The sequence below is a fragment of the Symphalangus syndactylus genome, chromosome 4, assembly GCF_028878055.3.
Source record: "Symphalangus syndactylus isolate Jambi chromosome 4, NHGRI_mSymSyn1-v2.1_pri, whole genome shotgun sequence".
NCBI classification, from domain to species: Eukaryota; Metazoa; Chordata; class Mammalia; order Primates; family Hylobatidae; genus Symphalangus; species Symphalangus syndactylus.
In genome coordinates this window covers 17,189,414-17,214,883 of record NC_072426.2, presented here as the reverse complement: position 1 = coordinate 17,214,883, position 25,470 = coordinate 17,189,414, and the positions used below count along the sequence as shown (strand labels likewise).

Sequence of the window (25,470 nt, the reverse complement as noted above, 5' to 3'; positions counted from 1 at the left end):
TCTTTCCTTCATTTATGAAGCCTAGTTTCAATGGATTCAAAATTCTTGGCTGATAATTGTTTTGTTTAAGGAGGCTAAAGATAGAACCCGAATCCATTCTAGCTTGTAGGGTTTCTGCTGAGAAATCTGCTGTTAATCTGATAGGTTTCCCTTTATAGGTTACCTGATGCTTTTGCCTTACGGTTCTTAAAGTCCTTTCCTTCATCTTTACTTTAGATAACCTGATGACTATGTGTCTAGGTAATGATCTTTTTGTGATGAATTTCCCAGGTGTTCTTTGAGCTTCTTGGATTTGAATGTCTAGATCTCCAGCAAGGCCAGGGAAGTTTTCTTGATTATTCCCTTCAATATGTTTTCCAAACGATTTCTCTTCTTCCTTGGGAACACCAGTTATTCTTAGGTTTGGTTGTTTAACATAATCCCAAACTTCTTGGAGGCCTTGTTCATTTTTAAAATTCTTTTTTTCTTTGTCTTTGTCAGATCGGGTTAATTTGAAAGCCTTGTCTTTGAGCTCTTAAAATCTTTCTTCTACTTGTTCGATTCTATTGCTGATACTTTCCAGTTCATTTTGCATTTCTCTAAATGTGTCCTTCATTTCCAGAAGTTATAATTGCCTTTTATTTATGCTACGTATTTCACTGAAGATTTTTTCATTTATATCCTGTATTTTTTTTTTTTTTATTTCATTAAGTTGGACTTACCTTTTCGCTGGTGCCTCCTTTATTAGCTTAACCATCGACCTTCTGAATTCTCTTTCTGGCAATTCAGGGATTTATTCTTAGTTTGGATCTATTGCTGGTCACCTAGTGTGATCTTTTGGGTGCGTTAAAGAGCTTGTTTAGTCATATTGCCTGAATTATTTTTCTGGTTCCTTCTCATTTGGTTAGACTATGACTGAGGGAAGATCTGGGACTCATGGGCTGCTGTTCAGATTCTTTTTACCCATGGGGTGCTTGCTTGATGTGCTGCTCTCCTTCTTCCCCTAAAGATGGGGCTTCCTGAGAATTGGTGGTATTTTTATTACGTGTGTTGATTTTGTGTTGGTTGGCCTCTAGCCAGGAGGTGGCACTTCCAAGAATGCAGCAGCTGTGGTAATGTAGGGAGAATACAATCTTGCCCTAGGATTACCTTTGGATAAGTATTCAGATTTCTCAGGTGGTAGGCAGGGCCATAGAGCTCCAAAGAGATTATGTCCTTTGTCTTCAGCTACCAAGGTGGGAAGAGAAAGACCATCAGGATGGAGCAAGGCTAGGTGTGTCTGAGCTCAGACTTTCCTTGGGTGGGGCTTGCCCCAGCTGTTATGGGGGATGGGGGTGTGGTTCCCAGGCCAATGGAGTTAAGTTCCTGGCAGGATCATGGTTGCCTCTATTGCATCACACAGGTTGCCAGGGAAGTGGGGGAAAGCCGGCAGACACAGGCCTCACCCAGCTCCCACACAACCCATACCCCAAAAGGCTGGTCTCACTCCCGCTGTGCTCCCTCAACAGCACCAAGTTTATTTCCAGGCAACTGGTAGGCAGGGCTGAGAATTTGGCCCAGGCTACATACAAGCCTCCCAGCAGAGAAAGCAAGCGGACTCACAGTTCCTCAGCTGTCCCATGGAGCCTGCAGTGGCAATCCACCTCCTTCAAAGGGTCTGTGAATTCTCATGGCTTTTCTGGTATGTTCTTGTGGTAGTTCTTAGAGCAAAAGTTCACAATGTGAATTTCTACATACTGCTCTGTCTGAGTGGGAGTTGCAAGTTAGTCCTGTCTCCTGTCTGGCATTTTTCCCAAACTCCATTTTCTATTTTTCACTTGTTTAGCTGTAAAGAACATAGCATTTACAAAGACTAGGCTGTGTTCAATCATGAAGAGTTGGAGTATGGGCAGATTATAAGAAAACTTAAGAACTTGAAAGAGCAACTTGATAGAGGAAGAAATGATTTCTTAAAGGGAGTGAAGTGGCAGAGGAATATGAGAAATATCTATTCAGATCTTTTGTCTATTTTTAATTGTGTTATTTGTCTTTTCAATATTGAGTTGTAGTTCTTTGTATATTCTAGATACAAGTCCCTTATCAGATATATGATCTGAAAGTATTTCCTTATTCTGTGGATTGTCTTTTCACTTTTTTAATAGTGTCCTTTGAATTACAAAAGCTTTTAATTTTTTTTTTTTTATGAAGTCTCACTCTGTCATGCCCAGGCTGGAGTTTAGTGGTACAATCTTGGCTCACTGCAACCTCTGTCGCCCAGGTTCAAGTGATTCTCCCACCTGAGTCTTTCAAGTAGCTGGGATTACAGGTACCCGCCACCATGCCTAGCTAATTTTTTGTATTTTTAGTAGAGACGAGGTTTCACCATATTGGCCAGGCTGGTCTCGAACTCCCAAATTCAAGTGATCTGCCCTCCTCAGCCCCCCAAAGTGCTGGGATTACAGGCATGAGCCACCACACCTGGCCTAATTTTTATGAAGTCCAATTTATCTAATTTTTTTGGTTGGTCATGCTTTTAGTGTCATATGTAAGTTTTTTTTGCCAAAGTCGAGGTCATGCAAATGTTATCCCTATGTTTTCTTCTAAGAGTTTTACAGTTTTAGCACTTAAACTTAGGTCTTTGACTCATTTTAAGTTAATTTCTTTATATGGTATGAAGTAAGGGTCCCACTTCATTCTTTTGCATGTAAATATCCAGTTATTTCACCACCATTTCTTTCCCCCAATGAATGGCCTGACACCCTCCTTGGAAATGAGTTGACCTTAGATGTATGGATTTAATTCTGAATTCTCAAAGTTATTCCATTAGTCTATATGTCTCTCCTTATGCCAGTAATGTTTTGATATTGTTGTTTTGCAGTAAATTTTGAAATACAGCAGTGTAATTTCTCCTCCTGTATTTTTCTCTATCAGGATTGCAACTAAAACAGCATAAAAGTCCTTTGTAATAAATGTGACTTTTAGAATCATCTTGTGAATTTCTGCAGAGAACTCAGCTGCAATTCTGAGAGGGATTATAGATCAATTTGGAAAGTACTCCCATCATTATAATGTTAAGTCTTTAGATCTGTGAACACGGGATATTTTTCCATTTGTTTAGATTTTCTTTAATTTCTTTCAACAATGTTTTATAGTTTTCAGAGTACAAGTTTTCTCCTTTGATAAATTTACTACAAAATTTTTTCTTTTTGATACTGTCGTGAATAAAACTGTTTTTTACATTTTTATTTTAGATTCAGAGGATACATGTGCTTGGTTGTTACATGTGTACTATGTGCATAGTGGTTGAGATTGGGCTTCTGGTGTACTCATCATCAAAATATTGAACATTTTTCAATTCTCACCCTTCTCCCATGCTCCCTTCTTTTGTAGTCCCCAGTGTCTATTATCTCCACCTTTATGTCCATGTGCACTCATTGTTTAGCTCTCGCTTTTAAATGAGAACACGTGATATTTGATTTTCTACTTTTGAGTTAGTTTACTTAGGATAATGGCCTCCAGCTGCATCTAGGTTGCTGCAAAGAACATGATTTTATTCTTTTTTATGGCTGAACAGTATTCCATTGTATGTGTGTATGTGTGTGTGTATATATATATAATATAAAGAAAATGTGGTATGTATGTGTATAGAGAAAATGTGACGTGTCCACCAACCCTTGGTGAACACTTAGGTTGCTTCCATGACTTTGCTATTGTGAATAGTGCTGCGATGAACATATGAGTGCAGGTTATTTTGTATGTAATGGATTATTTTTCTTTAGGTAGATACCCAGTAGTGGGATTTTTGAATCAAATGGTAGTTCTATTTTTACTTCTTTGGGATATTGCCATACTGTTTTCCATAGAGGTTGAACTAATTTACATTCCCTGCAGCAGTGTATAAGCCTTCTCTTCACTCTGTATCCACAGTAACATATGTTGTTTTTTAACTTTGTGATAATAGCCACCCTGACTGATATAATATCTCATTGTGGTTTTAATTTGCATTTCTCAGATGATTAGTGATGTTCAGGATTTTTTTTTGTATGTTTATTGGAATACTTAGTAATGAAATCAAATCAGTAATAAAAAATCTCCCAACAACAACAAAAAAGACCAGGACCAGACAGATACACAGCCAGATTTTACCAGACATGCAAAGAGCTAATACCAATCTTACTGAAACTATTCCAAAAATTAAGGAGTAGGGATCTCTCTCTAACTCATTCTGTGAATCCAGTGTCAGCCTGATATGAAAAACCAGATAAGGACACAAGAAATCTACAAACCGATATTCCTGACAAGTGCAGAAGCAAATATCCTCAGCAAAATATTATCAAACTGAATCCAACAAAACATAAAAAAAAAAAATCCATCAAAATCACGTGGGCTTTATTCCAAGGAGGCAAGGATGATTCAACATATGCAAATTAATAAACACGATTCACCATGTAAACAGAACAAAGAATAAAAACTTTCTGATCATCTCTGTAGATGTAAAATAAGTATTTGATAAAATGCAACATAACATCACTTCATGATTTTAAAAAACCCTCAACAAACTAGGCATAAATAGAACACATCCCAAAATAATAAGAGCCACATATGACAACCCCATAGTCAACATCATACTGAATGAAGAAAAGTTGAAAGCATTTCACTTCAGGTCTAGAACAAGATAAGGTTGTCCACTCTCATCACTCTTATTCAACATAGTACTGGTAGCCCAAGCCAGAACGATGAAGCAAGAAAAGAAATAAAAAACATCCAAATTAGAAAAGAGGATGTCCAATTATCTCTGTTTGCTGATGACACAACAATATACTTAGAAAACCCTAAAGGCTCCTCCAGAAGACTCCTAGAGTTAATAAGCAACTTCTGTAAAGTCTTAGGATACAAAATCAATATACAAAATTAGTAGCATTTATATACACCAATAATGTTCAAACTGAGAACCAAATTAAGAACTCAATCTATTTACAGTAGTCACATAAAAAAGTTAAACACTTAGGAATACATTTAACAAAGATCTCTACAACAGAAACTACAAAACAGTGATGAAATAAATTGTAGCTGGCCCAATAAAATAGAAAAATATCCCACGCTCATGGATTAGAAGAATCAATATTATTAAAATGGCAATATTGCCCAAAGCAATCTACAGATTCAATGCAGTTCCTATCAAATTACCAATGTCTTTTTTTCACAGAATTAGAAAAACAATCCTAAAATTCATATGGAACAACAAATAGCCCAAATAGCCAAAGCACTCCTAAGCAGAAAGAACAAATCTGGAGGCATCACATTGCCTAACTTCAAATTATATTACAAGGCCATACTAATAAAAACTGCATGGTACTGGCACAGAAATGGTACATGGATCAGTGAAATGAAACAGAGAACCCAGAAATAAAGTCATATACCTATAACCAATGGATCTTTGATAAAGTTTACAAAAATAAACAATGGGGAAAGGACATCTTTTTCAATACATGATGCTGGGAAAACTGGCTAGCTAGCTGTGGAAGAATAAAGCTGGATCCCTCTCTCTTACTATATAAAAAAATTAACTCAAGATGGATTAAATACCTAAACATAAGACTAGAAACTATAAAAATTCTAGAAGAAAATCTAGAAAAAACTCTTCTGGATATTGTTCTAAGGAAAGAATTTATGATGAAACCCAAAAGCACAAGCAACAAAAGCAAAAATAGACAAACAGACTTAATTAAACTAAAATGCTCCTGCACAGCAGAAGACATAACAGAATAATCAGACAACCCACAGAATGGGAGAAGATATTTGCAAATTATTCCTCTGACAAAGGACTTATATCCAGAATCTACAAGTAGCTCAAACAAGTAAACAAGAAAAAACAAACAACCCCACTAAAAACTGGGCAAAGGAGATGAACAGACGTTTCTCAAAAAAAGGAGTACAAACAGCCAAGAACTGTTTGCTTAATTTCATGTTCAGATTTTTTGTTGCAAGAATATAGAAACACAATTTTTAAATATTGATCTTGTATCCTGCAAACTTGCTGAAGACATTTATTAGTTCTAATAATTTTTTAGTGGATTCCTCAGGATTCTCTATAGAAGATCATGTCATCTGTGAAGAGAGAGGATTTTAATTATTTCTTTCATATCTGTATCAGGGAGACAGCATTCATATCTTATGTCTGGAAGGTAGGTATATAATTCAGACATATAAAATGATCAGGTATTATTTTGCTGCCTTTCTTAGATGCTTTCTAATCTCCTTTTACCTTATTTGTATGGCCTGTTTAGAGATGCCTGCATTTGTGATATTCACTGTTATTCTTGCATTTTTTTTTTAGAACAGGGTATACCCTCCTATACCAGATAGGCCTCATTCCATCAAGCTCAATGACACCTCTGAGAATAGAACTGCCAAAAGTTCTATATGTTAACATGTATCGAAACTTCTGAGCCAGAATGTGTATCATGCCAGGTCTCAATATGTTCAGTTTCTTCCTCCCTGTGTGGAGATTAAATACATTTTGCCTTTTGTACACAATCTATAAAGCCATAAGCAGAAGAAAATTTTACACCTTGCATTATTTCTCACTTTCCATTATTTAACAGTGACGCAGTTATTGTTGTTCATTATTCTTCAAGTCCATCACATTTTAATATTAAAGTCAGGTGATGAGGTCAGCAGGTTTTCCAACAAAAATGTTTTCCTTTATCTGCATTGAGATGTCGTGTGTCATTTTTCAGTAGCATATTTGTTACTTTTAAAAGATATTTTATTAAATTATGCTTTTTGTGGTTATGTTTTATAACAAAATATTTTAAAATAAATTCTGCGTTACTTTTCTGTGAAGGACATTTCTAACTACCAGCCACAATGTTTCTTCTTTATTTCACAGGGATGCCACCTGGAGAGCTGTTAATTCCTATATCATCTATTTTATTCACAACCCTAAAATATAATAGCTCTGTTCTTAAAAAGGGTGTTTGATGTTCTGAATATTCAGTGTAATCCTCTGAGGCATGAAGAAATTCCTAAAACCTGATTAAACAAGGTAAACATGTTATATGAGAGTTTTCTACATGTCATTTGTTATATTTTTATTAAATACAATGTAATTTCTGGTAAATTGGGACCCATGTAGTAAAGAGCCTATTTAATAGCCAATACATTGATTTTGATGATAATGATGACATATTCTGGGAAGAGGAAGCAGATGTTGAAAATGTTTACCATCATTCTTGATGCATTCATCTTTGACAATTATGGACTCCAGATTGAACAATATCTCTTTTTCATTCCTCTCAACCATCAAATCAGTTTAATAAGATGTGGAAGACCTAGTATTAGTTTGTAATACTCATGGTTTTGGAAATTGCAAGACAAAAATTTTGGTTTATAAATTTTGGTCCTGATAGAGTTGTGTAAGAAAGTTACTAAAATAGCATTGAAATAACAAATGACATTTGAAGCCTCTTCTCATTCAGCCTCTTCTCATTATGATTCTAATTGTATGGAGCCAAAGATTATCTTCACTAGATTCTAGATATACTTTCTTGTCATTATTAACATCTAATTTATGCATAAATTTTACTGAAAACCCCTGTGTAAAACATGTTATGTGACATCAGTTAGATGTTCATTCCTTGGGTTTGCACTGGACCTCCATAGATGCTTCAGTTCTGCATTCAACCTTCGTGCCCTAACCTGCATCTCCTATAACTACCCTAATGTTCATTGCACTCTGCAGGGGATTTGTTGTATTCCTCCCAATTCTCTCTTTTCTCCCACACTTCCCTGGAAGTCTTCCCTGTCTTGAAATATATATATATATATTCATTTCCATTTGAAATAGTCTTTCACTTAAAAAGAAATCCAAAGAACCAATGTGCCAATAAATGAAATATAATCAAAGCATTCTTACTAATAAAATTGCATTATTACATTTTCTTTGTTCATGAGTTTATATTACCTGTTTTTATTTGTAGCAGTTAGCAAATTCTTTTCTTCAATATTATAACTCATTTCAGTCATTTGTTATCTTTGCATTTATGGTTACCGCATTAGTAAGCATTTGCTAAGTCATACTGTGAACACATATAACCACTGAAATCACAGTGGCCAGTAATAACCAGCCTTTATTTCTCTCTCATGTACATGTTGGCTGAAGACCAGCTTTGGCTCTGTTCCATGTGTTCTGCATTTTGGGATCAGGCTGAAGGAAAAGCTCCTATTCTGGTCTTGTGGCAGGGGGAAAGGAGCAATGTAAAGGCAAGTTTTAGCCAACTTGACATAATAAAAATGTCACCTTTTTAACTTAGGGTTGCATATCTTCGATTTAATATGTGGTCAACTATTTCACATATGTTCTGTTTTCTTTTTTCTGTAGTAAATTGTTTTTTTCATGTTATTTACTGTATTATCTAAAGAATGTTAAATATTTATTTCACTGATTTATGAGTTCCTGACATATAAGAATATTAGTACTGTTCTATAATTTTTAAAAACATTTTCCTAGTCTTTTTTGCCATTCAATTTATAATTTTTTAAATGCATAGAAAACAATTTTTAATGTAGCCAATTACATAAATAAAATTTTAAGACTTTTTCAAATGACTATAACTATATAGTTCAAACGATCCTGTGCATAATCAAATCAGTTAGCTTACCAATAATTTTCAAATATTTCCTAGCTTCACATTTTACATTTAAATATTCAATTTATTTAAAATGCGTCTTTATAGTATGAGATAAAAATCCAAGTTCTTTTTTTTCAAAATATCCAATCTCTTGTCTCTTTAGAAAAATAATGTTTTTTTAATCAGTAGTACATTCATATGGTTCAAAATACAAAAAGCATAAAATTGCAGTATCTTTCCTACTCTGTCCCACATCACATAACAATAAAAGGAGCTAGTCTTGTGGCATATTCTCTTCCCCATTCCCAGTTTTTCTAAATACAATGTGGGTTTAACATACAGTTAATTGTGTTTTTTATATACATTCTATCTTATAATTATTTTTCTATATTTAGTTGAATAAGAAAACAGATATTAAACAATTACTGAGAAAATCATATTTCATCTGCCAATACTTTTAAACCACCATTACTCATGAGCTCTTAATTTTACTCTCAAATTAGTTAGAATAAATTTTCACAGTTTTTTTCCCCCAAGAAGTTAACATAGAAGGAGTGATGATTAATACTGAGTGTCAACTTGATTGGATTGAAGTATACAAACTATTGATCCTGGGTGTATCTGTGAGGGTGTTGTCAAAGGAGATTAACATTTGAGTCAGTGTGCTGGGAAAGGCAGACTCATCCTTAATTGGATGGGTACCACCTAATCAGCTGCCGGTGAATATAAAGCAGGAAAAAAACATGAAAAGGAGAGACTGGCCTAGCCTCCCAGCCCACAGGTTTCTCCCGTGTTGGATGCTTCCTGCCCTCAAACATCGGACTCCCAACCTTCTTCTTCTTTTTTTTTTTTTTTTTTGTTGTTGTTGTTTTCTGAGATGAAATCTCACTCTGTCACCCAGGCTGGAGTGCAACGGCACGATCTCGGCTCATTCCAACCTCTACCTCCCAGGTTCAAGCAATTCTCCTGACTCAGCCTCATGAGTAGGTGGGACTACAGGCCCCTGCCACAACACCTGGCTAACTTTTGTATTTTTAGTGGAGATGGGGTTTCACCATGTTGGCCAGGCTGGTCTTGAAATCCTGACCTTGTGATCCGCCTGCCTTGGCCTCCCAAAGTGCTGGGATTACAGGTGTGAGCCACCGTGCCTGGCCCAGTTCTTCAGTTTTGAGACTTGGACTGGTTCTCCTTGCTTCTCAGGCTTGCAGACAGCCTACTGTGGGACCTTGTGATCATGTAAGTCAATACTTAATAAACTCCTCTTTATATATATATCTTATTAGTTCTGTCCCTCTGGAGAACCCTGACTAATGCAGATTTTGCTACCAGGAGTGGTTCTAGAGGAACAAAATATTAAGGACGGACTTCTTTTGTTGGTTTTGGGATTTCTGGAGTTGGCTACTTAATATGATTAGACCCCAAAATGCTTGGGACTATACTTCTAATAGTATGGGGAACACTGATAGTCCTTGCTGTGAACAAGGAACTGATAGTCCTTGTTTAGTAAATGCATTTGACACTGCTGATTCACTGCTCATGAGGGGCAAGGAGTTTAGTGATTTTATACACAATATCTTTGACCATATGAGGAGAACCAAGGACATAATGAAGCTGGTTGGTTGCTCCTAAGTTCAATGGACGAAGTGATGAAAGAAAATGATGAACTCAGGGATTCTGTCTCCCAGCTTCAGAAGCAGATACTGAACATCAAATCTGCTAAGATTGCCCTGAGTGAGAGTCTTATCTCCCATGGAGAAACAGCTGAAATTGTGAAAAAACAGATGCAAGCTCTTATCATGTGAGTGGCTGACCTGCAACTAAAGGTGCATGCACAGCCTCACCAGGTGTCTACTGTTAAAGTGAGGGCACTGATTGAAAAATAATGGGACCCTGCAACTTGGAATGCGGATGTGTGGGAGGACCCTGATGAAGCTGGGGCCACTGAGTTTGTAAACTCTAATGAACCTTTTTTGCCAGAAGAAACAGCTTCCCCATTCCCAGTAGTGGCAACATCCCCTCCCCAGCCCATGATTCCATCAGCCTTTCCACCTTTGTCTGAGGAGATAAACCCTGCACTGCCCAAGGCAACAGTGATGGCCTCTCCTGAGGCAGTTGCCAGGCAAAATAATATTGATTCTCCTCAGGAGCCACCCTCTACACCTCTATTTGCTTCTAGATCTATAATTAGACCAAAGTCCTGGTGGGCCCCTAGAAGTGCATTTGATAGTGTGACCCATGAGGAGGTGCACGACACTGGAAAAGAACTGCTTGAGTTTTCTAATTTATATAAACAGGAATCTGGAGAACAGGCATGGGAATGGATATTAAGGGTATGGGATAATGGTGGAAGCAACATAGAGTTGAATCAGGCTGAATTTATTGATTTGGGCCCACTAAGTAGGGAATCTGCATTTAATGTTGCAGCTTGGGGAGTTAAAAAAGGCTCTAATAGTTTATTTGCTTGGTTAGCTGAAATGTGGATTAAAAGATGGCCCACTGTGAGTGAGCTAGAAATGCCTGATCTCCCTTGGTTTAATGTAGAGGAAGGGATCCAAAGGTTTAAGGGGATTGGGATGGTGGAGTGGATTAGTCACTTTAGAGAGACTCATCCCAGCTGGAAGGGACCAATGCCTTGTGCAATAGATTTGTGAGAGCGGCACCTGCACCTTTGAAAAGCCCTGTAATTGCTTTTCTCTGGATGTCAGATCTAATGGTGGGAACTGCAGTCACTTAAATACAAAATTTAAATCCATGCCTATATTTGTTGCAGCACTATTTACAATAGCAAGGTATGAAATCAACCTAAGTTTCCATCAATGGTAGACTGGATAAAGAAAATGTAGTACATATATATCATGGAATACTATACAGGTGTAAAAAGAATGAGATCATGTTCTTTGCAGAAATATAGATGGGGCTGGATGCCTTTATTCTTAGCCAACTGATGCCTTGCAAAATAGATTTGTGAGGGCAGCACCTGCACCTTTGAAGAGCCCTGTAATTGCTCTTCTCTGGATGTCAGATCTAATGGTGGGAACTGTAGTCAATCAACTACAAAATTAAATAAAATGGGAATAATTGAATCCTGATGTGACAGGGGCCAAGTGGTGGCACTCAACCATCAAAGGCAATGTGGGCATAGCTACTGTGATTGACAGCAGAGGCAAAATGGCAATCAGAAGAGTAGGACTTGTGTAGAGCTCTGGCAGGCTAATTAATCATGGTGTTCCTAGAAGTGAAATTGAGAGGAAGCCTACTGCATTCCTACTTAATTTATACAAGCAGAAAACTTCTAGCTTGAATGGACAAAAGACTAATTTGAATTGTAAAAACAGACAATCACAGCCCCTCAATCAATTTCCAGACCTGAGACAGTTTACAGACCCAGAACCCCTTGAATGAATGGGAGGAGGGGTCCACTAAAGGACCCCACTACATTACCGACAATTTATGCAGTGAGTCTTTCTCCCGTCCTCCCACAAGGAGACCTCCAGCCTTTTACCAAGGTAACTGTGCATTGGGTAAAGGGAAATGATTAGATATTTCAGGGACTACTGGACATGCTCTGAATTGACATCGATTCCAGGGGACCCAAAACCTCACTGTGGTCCTCCAGTTAAAGTAGAGGCTTATGGAGGTCAAGTAATTAATGGGGTTTTAGCCCAGCTCTGACTTAACATTGGGTCCAGTGTGTTCCTGGACCCATCCTGTGGTCGTTTCCCCAGTGTCAGAATGCATAAATGGCATAGACATACTTAACAGCTGGCAGAACCTCCACATTGGCTCCCTGACTGGCAGAGTGAGAGTTATTATGGTGGGAAAGGCTAAATAGAAGCCATCAGAGTTGCCTCTACCTAGAAAAAATAGTAAATCAAAAACAATATCACATCCCTGGAGGGATTGCAGAGATTAGTGCCACCATCAAGGACTTGAAAAATGCAGGGGTGGTGATTCCCACCACATCCCTGTTCTACTCTCCCATTTGGCCTGTACAGAAGACAGATGGATTTTGGAGAATGACTGTGGATTATCATAAGCTTAACCAAGTAGTGACTCCAATTGCAGCTGCTGTACCAGATGTGGTTTCATTGCTTGAGCAAATTAACATATGCCCTGTTACCTGGTATGCAGCCATTGACTTGGCAAATGCCTTTTTCTCTACTCCTGTCCATTAGGCCCACCAGAAGCAATTTGCCTTTAGCTGGCAAGGCCAGCAATATGCCGTTACTGTCCTACCTCAAGGGTATATCAACTCTCCGACTTTGTGTCATAATCTTACTTGGAGAGACCTTGGTCGCTTTTTGCTTCTGCAAGACATCACACTGGTCCATTACATTGATGACATTGTGCTGATTGGATCCAGTGAGCAAGAAGTAGCAAACACACTGGACTTATTGGTGAGACATTTGCGTGCCAGAGGATGGCAAATAAATCCAACTAAAATTCAGGGCCCTTCTACCTCAGTAAAATTTCTGGGGGGTCCAGTGGTGTGGGGTTTGTCAAGATATTCCTTCTAAGGTGAAGCATAAGTTGCTGCATTAGGCCCCTCTTACAACCAAGAGAGAAGCACAATGCCTCGTGGGCCTATTTGGATTTGGGAGGCAACACATTTCTCATTTGAGTGGGTTACTCTGGCCTGTTTATTGAGTGACCTGAAAGGCTGCCAGTTTTGAGTGGGGTCCAGAACTGGAGGAGGCTCTGAAACAGGTCCAGGCTGCTGTGAAAGCTTCTCTGCCACTTGGGCCATATGATCCAGTGGATCCAATGATGTTTGAGGTGTCAGTGGCAGATAGGGATGCTGTTTGGGGCCTTTGGCAGGCCTCCATTGGTCACAGAGGAGACCTCTAGGATTTTGGACCGAGACCCCGCCATTATCTTCAGATAACTACTCTCCTTTTGAGAGACAGCTCCTGGCCTGTTACTGAGCTTTGGTAGAAACTGAACATTTGGCTGTGGGTCATCAAGTCTCCATGTGACCTGAACTGCCTGTCATGAACTGGGTGCTTTCTGACCCTTCTAGCCATAAAGTGGGCTATGCGCAGCAGGATTTCATTATCAAATGCAAGTAGTATATACATGATTGGGATCGAGCAGCTCCTGAAGGCACAAGTAAGTTACATGAGGAAGTGGCACAAATGCCTATGATCTCCTGTCCTGCCACTGTGCCTTCTCTCTCTCAGCCTGCACCAATGACCTCATGGGGAGTTCCCTATAAGTTGACAGAGGAATAGAATACTAGGGCCTAGTTCACAGATGATTCTGCACGATATGCAGGCACCACCTGAAAGTGGACAGCTGCAGCACTATAGCCCCTTTTTAGGACATCCCTGAAGGATAGCAGTGAAGTGAAATCTTCCCAGTGGGCAGAACTTCAAGCAGTGAACCCAGCTGTGCACTTTGCATGGAAGGAGAAATGGCCAGATGTGTGATTATATACCGATGCATGGGCTGTAGCCAATGGTTTCACTGGCTGGTCAGGGACTTGGAAGAAGCATGATTGAAAAATTGGTGACAAAGAAATTTGGGGAAGAGATACGTGGATGGAAACCTCTCTGAGTGGCCAAAAACTGTGACGATATTTGTATCCCATGTGAGTGCTCACCAATGGGTGACCTCAGCAGAGGAAGATTTTAATAATCAAGTAGATAGGATGATCCATTCTGTGGACAACCACTCAGCTCTTTCCCCAGCCACCCCTGTTATCATCTAATGGTCCCATGAACAAAATGGCCATGGTGGCAGGGATGGAGGTTACGCATGGGCTCAGCAACATTGACTTCCACTCACCAAGGCTGACCTGGCTATGGCCACTGCTAAGTGCCCAATTTGCTAGCAGCAGAGACCAACACTGAGCCCTTGATATGGCACCATTCCTCGGGGGTGATCAGTCAGCTACCTGGTGGCAAGTTGATTATTTTGGACCTTGTCCATCATGGAAAGGGCAGAGGTTTGTCCTCCCTGGAATAGACACTTACTGCAGATATGGGTTTGCCTATTCTGCATGCAGTGCTTCTGCCAAGACTACCATCTATGGACTCATGAAATGCTTTATCCACCATCATGGTGTTCCATACAGCATTGCCTTTGATCAAGGCACTCACTTTATGGCTAAAGAAGTGCAGCAGTGGGCTTTTGCTTATGGAATTCACTGGTTTTACCATGTCCCCATTATCCTAACGCAGCTGTATTTATAGAATGGTGGAATGGCCTTTTGAAGTCACAATTACAATGCCAACTAGGTGACAATACTATGCGGGGCTGGGGCAAAGTTCTCCAGAAGGTCGTGTATGCTCTGAATCAGCAACCAATATATAGCACTGTTTCTCCTATAACCAGGATTCACGGGTCCAGGAATCAAGAGATGGAAGTGGCACCACTCACCATCACCCCTAGTGATCCACTAGCAAAATTTTTGCTTCCTGTTCCTGTGACATTGTGTTCTGCTGGCCTAGAGGTATTAGTTCAAGAGGGAGGAATGCTGCCACCAGGAGACACAACAATCCCATTAAAATGGAAGTTAAGATTGCAACCTGGACACTTTGGGCTCCTCTTACTTTTAAGTCAACAGACTAACAAAGGAGTTACAGTGTTGCCTGGGGTGATTGACCCAGACTAACAAGATGAAATCAGTCTATTACTCCACAACAGAGGTAAGGAAGAATATGCATGGAATACAGGAGATCCATTATGGAATCTCTTACTATTACCATGCCCTGTGATTAAGGTCAATGGGAAGCTACAACAGCCCAATCCAGGCAGGACTACAAATGGCCCAGATCCTTTAGGAATGAAGGTTTGGGTCACTCCGCCAGGAAAAAAGAAAACACAACCTACTGAGGTGCTTGCTGAAGGCAAAGGGAATACAGAATGGGTAGTAGAAAAAGGTAGTCATCAATACCAACTACGACCATGTGACCAGATGCAGAAACAGGGACTGTATTTGTCATGAGTATTTCCTTCTTCTTTTGTTAAAAACATGTTTGTGCGTGTATACACTTGTGCTAAGAAAATATCTTCATTTTACTTCCTTTTTCCTTTATCATGTGACATAAGATTTATTGACTTCATTTCAGCATTTGAGTGTCGTTAACTTTATGTAATAGCATTTGGGTTGGGGATTGGTGCATTTCCGGTTGTACGGAGGATAGTGGTATTACGTTAGGCACAATTATGACCTTACTATTGTCTTTATTTGAAGATTATCTTATGATCTCAGGAGATGTGTATAGGTTCAAGTTGAAAAGGGGTGGACTTATGATGGTTAATACTTAGTGTCAATGTGATTGGATTAAAGGATACAAAGTATTAATCCTGGGTGTGTCTATGAGGGTGTTGTCAAAGGAGATTAACATTTGAGTCAGTGGATTCCGAAAGGTAGACCCACCCCTAATCGGGTGGGCGCCATCCAATCAGCTGGCAGCAAATATAAAGCAGGCAGAAAAATGTGGAAAGGAGAGAGTGGCCTAGCCTCCCAGCCCACAGATTTCTCCCATGCTGGATGCTTCCTGCCCTTGAACATCGGACTCCAAGTTCTTCAATTTTGAGACTCAGACTGACTTCTTTCTTCTCAAGTTTGCCAACAGCCAAGCAGCCTCAAGCTTGCAGGCAGCGTTCCTCCCTCTGGAACCTTGTGATTGTGTAAGTTAATACTTAATAAACGCATATATATGTGTGTGTGTGTGTGTGTGTGTCTCCTATTAGCTCTGTTCCTCTAGAGAACCCTGACTAATACAGACGGTGTAGTGTGTTGAATGGTGTCTCCAAAGATATACCCACATCATAATACCCAGAACCTGTCACTCTCACCTTATATGGCAAAGATGTGATTCAGTTGAGGATCTTGCGAGGTGAAGCAAATACTGGATTTTCCAAATGAACCCTAAATACAGTCATGCAAGAGAGAGAGGCAGAGGGAATTTTGGGCACAGACATGAAGAGAAGCTGGTGATGGGAAGAGAGCAGCAGAGATTGGAGTGATGCAACTATAAACCAAGGAGCACCGAGGATTGCCGATAGTCACCAGAAACTAGGAAGAGGCAACGAATAGATTATTCCCTAGGGCCTCTAGAGGAAATGCAGCCAAGCTGACACCTTCATTTTGGACTTATGGTCCCTTTAACTATAAGAGAACAAATTTCTGCTGTTGTAAGCCTCCGAAGTTATGGTAATTTGTTACAGCATTCCTAGATACCTAATACAGCTGGTGCTTTATGAACCTGGCAGGAAAGAATAAGAATGCTTTTCTCCACCTTAATATACAAACTACAAATTGGCAAGGCATAAAATTTTGGGTTTACAATTTTATTCCTTAAATGTTCTCTGTGTAGCAGGACGAGTTGCAGACAAAACTCCTCAGACACCGGATTAAAGAAGGAAGAGGTTTTTTATTCAGCCGGGAGCATCAGCAGACTTGTGTCTTAAGAGCCAAACTCCCCGAAAAAGAAATTCCTAGCCCTTTTAAGAGCTTACAACTCTAAGGGGTCTACGTGAAAGAGTCATAATAGATCAAGTAAGCGTGAGGAACGTGACTGGGGGCTACATACATCAGCTAACAGAACAAAAAGTTTTACAGTGCCTTCTCATACAATGTCTGGAATCTACAGATAACACCAGTAATTTTGGTCAGGGGTTAATATTCTTATTATTTTAACCACCAGGGCCAGGTGGTGGTATAAAGGTCGTCTAGCTATTTATCTTACTTCTGTTTCTTTCCAACTTTTTGCTTTCTCTCTTTTCTCCCGTCTTATAAACTAGGGAAAAGGGGAAGTTGGGGAGAAACTGGGAAGGACAACAGAAGAACTGGTGGTCTCATAGCATATCTGCACATTGTTGTATTGATTATTACTTGCAACCATTCCCTTTTCAAGGGAACATACATTTTCTTCCTGATAGCAAGATCCTTTTATTTTCCTTGTCCTTTTTAAAAAACTATTTCAAGGATTTACCCCTCTTTATTGATCACTTTCTGGAATACAGTGAGTTTTTTATTTTTATTATTATCATTATTGTTATTGAGATGGAGTCCCACTCTGTTGCCCAGGCTGGAGTGCAGTGGCATGATCTCAGCTCGCTGCAACCTCTGCCTCCCGGGTTCAAGCGATTATCCTGCCTCAGCCTCCTGAGTAGCTGGGACCACAGGTGTATGCCACCACATCCAGCTAATTTTTGTAATTTTTGGTAGAGGCAGGTCTTCACTATGTTGTGCAGGCTGGTCTCTAACTCCTGACTTCAAGTGATCCACCCGCCTCGGCCTCCCAAAGCGCCGGGAGTATAGGAGTGAGTCACTGCGCCCGGGCAAGCATTTTTAAATAACATACAGAGATTGTTTTCTTCAGCTCAGAATATTTTGTTCTATTAGGGCTGTGAGTATTATTTTTGTTTTATTTATTTTGAACTTTCCTTTATTAACACCACACGTGTATATGGTCCTCTTCTCTGACCTCAATTTTTATTATTTTTTCTCCTATTATTTTCATCCCATTGTCCGTTTCCTAGTTTATTATGGTTTAAATTTGTCTTCAATAATATTGTTTCTATTTTCTGCAACAGGTTGTATGCTCCTTATTGTTCTTAATGTTTATTTTTATTTTTCTATTATGTTGTTAGCTGTTTCAGTCCATTTTAATTTCATGTTGCCTTTTATAAATTGATTTTCTTGTAATTTTTTTGATTCTGTAGCAAATCATTTTCAGAGATATACTTTTTCTGTCACCAAAACCATATTTTCTTATATAATTACATTTTTAAATTAAATTATATTTAATAGTCTAGTTAAAGTGACAGCCTATAACAAAGAATAGGAGTCCTCTGCCTCATCTGCACTTAACCTGGGTCATTCTAATTCCAACTCTCCAAAGGCAAACCTTTTTAACTTTTTTTTTTTTTTTTTGGTAATTACCTACTTAGTCTAAATAACGTACTTATGCTGGCTTAAATAACATGCAATTTCTTGATTTTATAATTTTGATTTATTATTATGCTTTGGAATATGAAGATTTTCTCTCTAATATTGTCTCTCTAATACATGTCTCCCCCAATACCCTGAGTTTTTCATAATTTTTGCATCAATCAGTATTTAATATTTACATTGTTATAACTAGCTAGAGTTCCCTCATGAGCTATGTAGTCTTTCAGAAACAGAACCCTTTTGCTTTCTCTGTAGCCATGAATTGCCTATTTATTATTTGATTTATTTTGATATATCTATCACTAATTCATACCCAAATTCTCCCACAGAAGATTAATTCTCCTCAATATATTAGTTTCATTTTTCTTTGGTGACCTCTGCTATGATATGAATGCGTCCCTCCAAAATTTTTATGTTTAAATATAATCCTCGCTGTGTTATTACAGTGTTAGGAAGTGGGGCCTTTAGGAGATGACTAGTTCAGGAGGGTAGAGCCCTGGGAATGATTAGCACCCTTGTGAAAGAGGTCTGAGAGAGCACCTGTGCCCTTTCCACATGTGAGCATACAGCAAGAAGGTAACATCTGTGAGCAGAGAGGGATGTTTCACCAGACACTCAATCTGCTGGAGCCTTGATCTTGGACTGCTCAGTCTCCAGAACCATGAGCAACAAATCTTACCATTGTTTATAGGTTATCCAGTCTAACTTATTTTGTTATAGCAGCCCAAATGGGCTATGACAACATCCCATCAGGAACCCTTCAACCACTACTCTGATCAGGACTGATTCCTTATTGGACGTGCAGCACAGCTATCGTCTTGGATTTTGATTAACTAATATGCTTTACTTCCTTTTGTCAACATCCTGAGATTTCTTTTATTTCCTACATTGAACCCCTTCTTTCCTGGACCTCATGTATTCCTCTTTCTTGGTTTATTTGTTTTAGTAGAGCTTACTTTCCAGGCACTTCCTGAGAAAAGGTGTAAGTGAAGTAAAATTTTGAAAACTTGAGTTTCTAAAACATATTTTTTAAAATTCTACCTTAACACGTTTGTTCTTTGAAAGACATAGAATTATAGCTTACAATATTTTTCTTTTATAATTTGACATCCTCACTCCATTTACTTATAGAATCCAGTGTTATTTTTGAGAAATCTTCTATTCATTTACTTTGTCTGTAAACTGATTCTATTCCTCCAACTTGGGAAGCTTTTTAGAATATTTATCTCTAAGATTCTTGCATGTCACTAACAAGTAACTTGGAAAGTGTTCATTATCATCCTTATTTGTATTTCTAATTTTCTTATGTTTTATCTACTGTTTCAATCTCTTTGTTTTATTTGTTCTACTTCCTGGCAGATTTTCTCAAGTTTCTCTTTCATCATTTTGACTGAGTTTTAAATTTATTTTATCAAATCTTTAATATCCAAAAGCTTCTTTATATTCTGAATATATCTATTAAAATAGAGTTCTATTCTTGTTCTTTTGGATGCAATATTTATCTCACCATTTTTGACAATCTGAGTTATTGTTTATCATTTTTTTTTCCAGTTTACTTCTGCTCCCTGTGCTGTCTCTGCATCTCCTGTGCTCCATTGTTTCTGTTTGTATGCTTTGGTCTTTTTAATGTTTAGGATTCTCATCAACCTCTCATGATCCTAGGCCACTTAGGACTGATTGGGAACTCTGTGTGTGGTGTGGGAGAGGCTTGTCAAGTAACAGTATTAACTAAAGTTTAATTGACCAGAAACCAAGCCATTTTTACTAGGAGGATTTCCAGCTGTCAGTACCTACAGGTCTGCCTTTTGGGCAAGTGTATTTCCTCAGTGAGGGGGTACTCTAATCCCTGCCTGATATGGTTTGGCTGTATTCCCACCAAAAATCTCATCTTGAATTGTAGTTCCCATAATCCCCACGTGTCAAGAGAGGGACCCAGTGGGAGGTAATTGAATTATGGGGTTGGTTACCCTATGCTGCTGTTCTTGTGACAGTGAGTGAGTTCTCAGGTGATCTGATGGTTTTATAAGGGGCTTTTCCCTGTTTGCTTGGCATATCTCTCCTGCTGCCTTGTGAAGGAGGACATGTTTCTTTCCACTTTTGCCATGATTGTAAGTTTCCTGAGGCCCTCCCAGCCATGTGGAACTGTGAATCAATTAAACCACTTTTCATCATAAATTACCCAGTCTTAAATATTCCTTCATAGCAGGGCAAGAATGGCCTAATACAGTAAATTGGCACCAGGGGTGGGGTACTGCTGTAAAAATACCCAAAAATGTGGAAGCAAGTTTGGAACTGGATAACAGAGATTGGAACAGCTTGGAGGGCTCAGAAGAAGACAAGAAAATGTGGGAAAGTTTGGAACTTCCTAAAGACTTGGAGGGCTCAGAAGACAGGAAGATGTGGGAAAGTTTGGAACTTGCTAGAGACTTCTTGAATGGCTTTGACCGAAATGCTGATAGTGATATGGACAATGAAGTCCAGGCTGAGGTGATGTCAGATGGAGAAGGGAACTTGTTGGGAACTGGAGTAAAGATGACTCTTGCTATGCAAAAAGACTGGCATTTTGCCCCTACCAGAGAGATGTAGGGTAGAACAAAGCTGGAGGCATCATGCAACTATTCTACAGGGCTACAGTAACCAAAACAACATGGTATTGGTACAAAACCAGACATATTGACCAATGGAATAGAATAGAATAGAAAGCCTATAAATAAAGCCATATACCTACAACTATTTGATCCTTGGCAAGCCTGACAAAAACGAGCAATGGGAAAGATTCCTTATTCAATAAATGGTGCTGAGATAACTGGCTAGCCACATGCAGAAGATTGAAACTCCACTCCTTCTTTATGCCATAAATGAAAATAAACTCAAGATAGATTAATGACTTAAAAATCAAACCTAAAACAATAAAAACCCTGGAAGACAACGTAAGCAATAAGATTCTGAACATAGGAATGGGCAAAAATTTCATTATGAAGATGTGAAAAACAATTGCGACAAAAGCCAAAATTCACAAATGGGATCTAATCAAACTGAAGAGCTTCTGCACAGCAAAAGAAGAGTAAACAGACAACCTACAGAATGGGAGAAAATTTTTGCATACTATGCATCTGACAAAGGTCTAGTAGCCAGCATCTATGAAAAACTTAAATTTACAAAAAATCCCGAAACAACCCCATTACAAAGTGGGCAATAGATATGAACAGATACTTTTTAAAATAAGACATACATGCTGCCAAAAAATCATATAAAAAATGCTCAACATCACTGATCATTAGAAAAATGCAAATCAAAACCACAATGAGAATCCATATCACTCTAGTCAGAATGGCTGTTAGTAAAAAGTCAAAAAATAATAGATGCTGGCGAGGTTGCGCAGAAAAGGGAACACATACACTGTTGGTGGGAGTTTAAACTAGTTCAACCATTGTGGAAAGCAGTTTGGCAATTCCTCGAAGAGCTAAAAACAGTACTTCAATTCAACCCAGCAATCCTATTACTGGGTACATATCCCCAAGGAATATAAATTGTTCTACCGTAAAGACACATGCATGCATATGTTGATTGCAGCACTATTCACAATGGCAAACATATGGAATCAACCTAAGTGCCCATCAATGGTAGGCTGGATAAAGAAAATGTAGTACATATATACCACAGAATACTATGAAGCCATAAGAAAGAATGAGATCATGTTCCTGGCAGCAACATGGATGGAGCTGGAGGTCATTATCCTTAGCAAACTAATGCAGAAACACAAATCGACATACCATATGTTCTCATTTATAAGTGGAGTTAAATTAGGAGAACATATAGACACAAAAAGGGAACAACAGACAGTGGGGCCTATTGAAAGGTGAAGGGTGGGAAGAGGGAGAAGATAAGAAAAAATAGTCAATGGATACTAGATTTAGTACCTGGATGACAAAATACCCTGTACAACAAACCCCTGTGACATGAGTTTACCTATATAGCAAACCCGCACATGTACACCTGAAACTAACATAAAAGATTTTTAAAAATTAAAAATAAATAAATTAACTTTATTGGGGTATGATTAACATAAAAATAGCAGTTCATACTTAATATATGCCTCTCAATGAGTCCACATCTGTGAAATTTTCACCACCGTCAAAGCCAGGTACATATTAATCACGTTCCATAGATCCCCCCAACCCCTTTTTAAATTATTTTTTTCTTTGTGTTTAGAACATTTAACATAAGATATACCCTCTTAGCAAATGTTAGGTTATATGGTTTGGTTCTGTGTCCTCACTGAAATCTCATGTCAAATTGTAATCCTCAATGTTGGAGAAGGGTCCTGGTGGGATGTGATCTAATTAAACCTCCTTTTTTATGTATATAAAGTACTCAGTATCAGGTAGTTCTTTATAGCAATGTGAAAATGGACTAATACGTTAAGTATACAATATGGTATTCTTAGCTATAGGCACTAAGCTTTATATTAGAGCTACAGAATTTATCTTATATAACTAAAACTTTGTACCCTTTAACTGTCATCTCCCAATTTCCCCCTTCCCCAAATCTTTGGCAACCACCATTTTACCCTCTACTTCTGTGAGTTCGAATATTTTAGATTTCACATATAAATCATATTATACAGTAACTGTTTTTCTATACCTGGCTTATTTCACTTAACATAATGCTCTCTAGGTCTATTCATATTTTTACAAATGTCGCAAAAGTCAATGCCGGCCCATGAAAGTGTCTGTGGGGGCTGCAGAGACACAGTAGTGGAGCTGCCCAAGGCATTAGGAGTGCACTTCTTGCATCAGTGTGCCATGGATGTGAGACATGGAGTCAAAGGAGGTTATTTTAAAACTTTAAGGTTTAATGAGTGCCCTGCCAGGTTTTGAACTTGCATGGGGATGGTGGCCTCTTTGTTTTGGCTAATTTCTCCAATTTGGAATGGGAACATTTACCCAATGCCTCTACCCCCATTGTATCTAGGAAGTAAAAAACTTGTCTTTGATTTTACAGGCTTATAGGTGGAAGGGACTTGGCTTGTCTCAGATGAGACTTTGGACTTCAACATTTGGGTTACTGCTGAAATGAGTTAAGACTTTGGGGGACTGTTGGGAAGGCATGATTGACTTTGAAATGTGAAAGGGACATGAAATTTTTGAGGGGTTAGGGGTGGAATAATATGGTTTGGCTCTGTGTCCCCACCCAAAATTATAATCCAATTGTAATCCCCACATGTCAAGGGAGAGACCTGGTGGGTGATGATTGTATCATGGGGGTGGTTTCCGCCATGCTATTCTCATGATAGCAAGGAGTTCTCACAAGATCTACTGGTTTAGAAGTGGTGGTGTTCCCTACGCTCTCTCTCTTTATCCTGACACCTTGTGAAGAAAGTGCCTCGCTTTCCCTTCACCTTCCACCATGATTGTATGTTTCCTGAGGCCTCCTCAGCTATGTGAAACTGTGAGTCAATTAAACCTCTTTTGTTTATAAATTACCTAGTCTCAGGTAGTATTTTTATAGCAGTGCGAAAACAGACTAATACAGGCTCTAACAAAGATATTCTAATCTGTGATTGGTTGAGAAATTTGGTGTTTCTCTTGAAGGCGATATGGGTCGGAACCTCTTATTCCGCCATCTTGCTAACATCCTATGTTGCTTTCTTCTTAATTTTCCTCCTTCCCTACCCATTGTGTAACTTGGTGGAACCATTTGGGTTACATAGTTATCCCATTGTATTCTCACCACTGTTCAAATCTGTAGCTTTAAGGCATATTTAATATCCACATCTCTTGAATTAGTCACCAATTACTATATAGGTTGATTTTGTGGAATATATCTCTGCTCTATTCTTGCTGAGTCTTTTTCTTTATCCTTTCACCTACTAATTATTTTCTTGTTCATCTGAACTTATAACAGTGTCTGACAAATTATATTATAGCCATGCCTTGCACGTCCATTCTTTCTTACCCAAGTTCTTTATGTATGGGTACTGCTTGCCTCAGAAGATGTGCTGCATTCAGACATTTTCTTTGATTTCATGCCTGATTGTTTTCCAGGAGTTTTCAGTATCTGGAGTTGGGCAAAGTATACTCTGGTTTAGAAAGCATCTTTAAATGGTAGGGAGAGATACTTGCAGTGTCCCAGTTGCTATCAGTTCTGGAATGCTGAGATGTGAGTGTATGGTGATACAGGCATGAAACATCTATCTATTAATTTTTAGAAATTTTGTTGCATAAAGTGAGAGTGTGTCAGAAACTACAGTTCTAACAACTGTCTTTTAGCTAATACTAAATCCTCCCAGATTCTGACTGTCTTTCAGCCTTTGTTTTCAGTGTTATCGAGAATTTTTATTTATTTTTGTTTTCAGAAGCCATTTAGTGAGAAGTTGAGAGAGTGACTTTGGAATTACTACCCAGAGTCCTCTTGAGCCAGAATTCTTATTGCATTTGAAACTGTTCTTGTGATGCTTTAAACTTTAAAGCATGCTTTTAAGTTAAAGATCTCTAAAGTTCTTTCTGATGTCAAGACTGAAAGGAGTGTTTTAAAGAATACTGCATATTGTTATTCTTTCCCTAACTCACTTCTCATTCTTATAATTGCTTCCTAGTTTTTGGTAATATAACCCAGATTAATGCAACTACATCATTTGATATTATATAATTTCATTTAATAATTAATTTGGCTATTTGCATCCAATTTTATAAACATTCAAAATTTTAAAAATCTAAGTTTATGTTTCATGTGTTAATATTTATTTTTAATACTATTTTTAACCACAAGACCCCCATTCTTGAAATATTTAATTTGATTTATTCACATTAGTGATACATTGACACCTCATATAGAATTGTTTCATTGCGTTTCCTTCTTTTAGCCTCAAAAGGTATTGCAACATGGTCTCCTGGCATGTCAAATTGTGTATTGTACTACAGAAAGCAATTAGAATTTTTTAGCAAAGGGTATTTTTGGGGAATTTCTCAG

General features: G+C 38.4%; 1 protein-coding gene across 1 annotated transcript in view; it reads left to right on the top strand.

Moving 5' to 3' along the window:
• Positions 1–25,470, top strand: part of BCKDHB (branched chain keto acid dehydrogenase E1 subunit beta) — a 342,628-nt gene that overhangs the window by 277,483 nt on the left and 39,675 nt on the right. The gene's annotated exons all lie outside the window — the stretch shown is intronic.